Source organism: Thamnophis sirtalis, unplaced genomic scaffold (genome assembly GCF_051295495.1).
Source record: "Thamnophis sirtalis isolate CommonGarterSnake01/CBP01778 unplaced genomic scaffold, rThaSir2_p1.2 scaffold_17, whole genome shotgun sequence".
Lineage (NCBI taxonomy): Eukaryota > Metazoa > Chordata > Lepidosauria > Squamata > Natricidae > Thamnophis > Thamnophis sirtalis.
In genome coordinates this window covers 3,547,976-3,550,799 of record NW_028261397.1, presented here as the reverse complement: position 1 = coordinate 3,550,799, position 2,824 = coordinate 3,547,976, and positions in this window count along the sequence as shown.

Below are 2,824 nucleotides of genomic sequence, written 5' to 3'. Positions count from 1 at the left end.
AGGAAAAAAGAAGGAAGGAAGAGGGGGGAAAAGAGAAAGGAAGGGAAAGGAAAGGAAAAAGGAAGGAAGGGAAAGAGAGAAAGAAAGAAAGGGAAGGAGGGAGGGAGGAAAAAAGAAAAGTGAAAGAAGGAAGGAAAAAAGAAGGAAGGGGAAAGAAAGAGAAAGGAAGGGAAAGGAAAAATGAGGGAAGGGAGAGAAGGAAAGAAAAGAAAGGGAGAAAGAAAGAAAGAAGGAAGGAAGGAAGGAAGAGGGAGGGAGGAAAGGAAGGAAAAAAGAAAGGAAAGGAAGGGAAAAAAGAAGATAAGAGAAAGAGAGGAAGGAATGGAAAGGAAAAAGGAAGGAAGGAAGGAAGGAAGGAAGGAAGGAAGGAAGGAAGGAAGGAAGGAAGGAAGGAAAAGAACTGCAAAGGGAGAAAAACAATGGCATCAACGTTGGCCAAAGTTGGCGCCGTAATGTCAGCTTGTTCGCTCTGGGCCCCCAGAGAGGATTCGCCAAAGAGGATGGTGGTGAAAGGGTCTCCAGAAGGGACTGTCCAGCAATATGGACACTGAGCAGGACACCAACTGAAGGGAACTCTAGCCCACAAGAACACTTATTTGGGTTGGAATCCAGGCAAATCTTGGTTTATGCTTTACAAGCTAGGTGATGCCTTGTGATCAGCTGTGATGACATCATGGGTGTGATGTCATAGCAGACTACAGAAAGGGTAGCATTTATGTCCTTATTTGCATAATGAGGCCAGTGATGTCATCATGCCAGATGACATCATTTCCCCCCTATACGATTCAGCTCCTGATCACTTTCCTCTTGGCTTCATTCATGTCATGTGACCAGTGACGTCACAACACAGGTGATTATCATTTGCTCCATATATAATTCAGGCAGTGTTAAACCAAACAGGTAATCCTCAAATTACAATCTGGCTTTCGTGACCGTTCAAAGTTATAACGGCACTGAAAAAAGTGGCTTCTGACCGTTTTCACACTTACAACTGTTGCAGCATCCCCATGCTCATGTGATTCATATTTATGACGGTTGCAGTGTCCCGGGGTCACGTGATCCCCTTTTGCAACCTTCTGCCAAGCAAAGTCAATGGGGGAGACTCACTTGCCAACTTAAGAGGCGAGGTGGCACAGTGGTTAGGGTGCAGTACTGCAGGCCACTTCAGCTGACTGTTATCTGCAGTTCGGCGGTTCAAATCTCACCAGCTCAAGGTTGACTCAGCCTTCCATCCTTCCGAGGTGGGTGAAATGAGGACCCAGACTGTGGGGGCAATATGCTGACTCTGAAAACCGCTTAGAGAGGGCTGAAAGCCCTATGAAGCGGTATATAAGTCTAACTGCTATTGCTATTGCTAACTGCAGTGAGTCACTTAACAACGGGGGCAAGAAATGTTGTAAAATGGGGCATAATTCACTCAATTGTCCTGCTTAGCAACCAACACAATAGGTTCAGCTGTGGTCGTAAGTCTAGAACAACCTTGTACTGAACATATTGCATTTTTCTTGAGATGGAGCTCCAAATGCAGGCTGGGAGTTGTAGTTCTGAAATAAACCTTCTCGAAGGAAGAATGTTTATTTCAGTGTTTCTCAGCCTTAGTAGCATGTTTTAAGATGGGTGGATTGACTCCCAAAATTCCCCAGCACACATAAATTTGCCAAGGTGAAGTAATACTGATTTATTTGCAAATCTGATGAAGCATGCTAGATTCCTGTCTGTGCAATTTTGATTTTTCTTCTTTGAGTTAGCCCTAAATACACCCATTGTGCATCTATGGGAGGCAGGCTGTAAAACCTACTCTTCCTTCTTGGTTCATTTTACCTATTTTCTTTATGCATTTTGGACTAGAAAAATCTCTTTCTCTCTTTTTTCTCTTTCTCTTTCTCTCTCTCTCTCTCCTCTCTCTCTCTTTATTTCTCTTCCTTTCTATCTTTTCTTTCACTCTATCTCTTTCTCTCTCTTTTCTGTCCTTTTCTTTTTCTTTCTGTGGGAAGTTATCATCCAGCCCTCTCCCAGAAAAATGAAATATCCTAGGAAATATTGAAAAGGCAGAATATTTCTCTGGATGTGAAAAAAGGAAGAAATGTGTTTTAAAAGACAGAATAGCTGCCTGCAGCTTCCTGCCCATCCCCACTTTGTCAATGGGCCATTAAGAAGGCCAAGATAGTCCCTTTACATAATAAAGACTTCTCCACTTCAGCTACAGGGGATGGGATTAAAGCATGATAATATTGGCCCCAACTGACCACATGGCATCTGAGAGCTCAACCATACCTGGATTCAAAACGCAGCCTAGATAGTAGCCCCTGCAAGGCTCCATGGGAGTCTGACAACCAATCAGAATACATTTCTTACACAGGAACAGGAAACAGAGAGGTGGGACTGAACAGATTATAAAAAGCCTAGCAAGCCCCTCCTTCAGCCTTCTCTTCTTCTCCACCAACATTGAAGCATGTGATCCCCTTTTCTGTTCAGGACTCAAGCCATGTGGTCCTGTCCACCATTAAAACCATCTTTCCAAGTAGCCTCCATGTCTCCCCACTTGGAGCCGAACCCAGAAGGACATTTCTTTCAACATTTCTATTTCTCTCTCTCTCACTCACACACACACACAAATAGTGTTCTCTTTCTCTCTCTCTTTTCTCTCTCTCTTTTTTCTTTTTTCTTTCTTCTCTCTCTCTTTCTCTCCCTCCCTCCCTCCCACTCCCTCTCTCTCTCCTGCTGCTTTTCATTCTCACCAACACCCTATAAAGATTATTAAGGGAGAACCTGCCATTTTTCACATGGATCTTGCCGATTATGTCTATTACTCTCCTCATTGCCT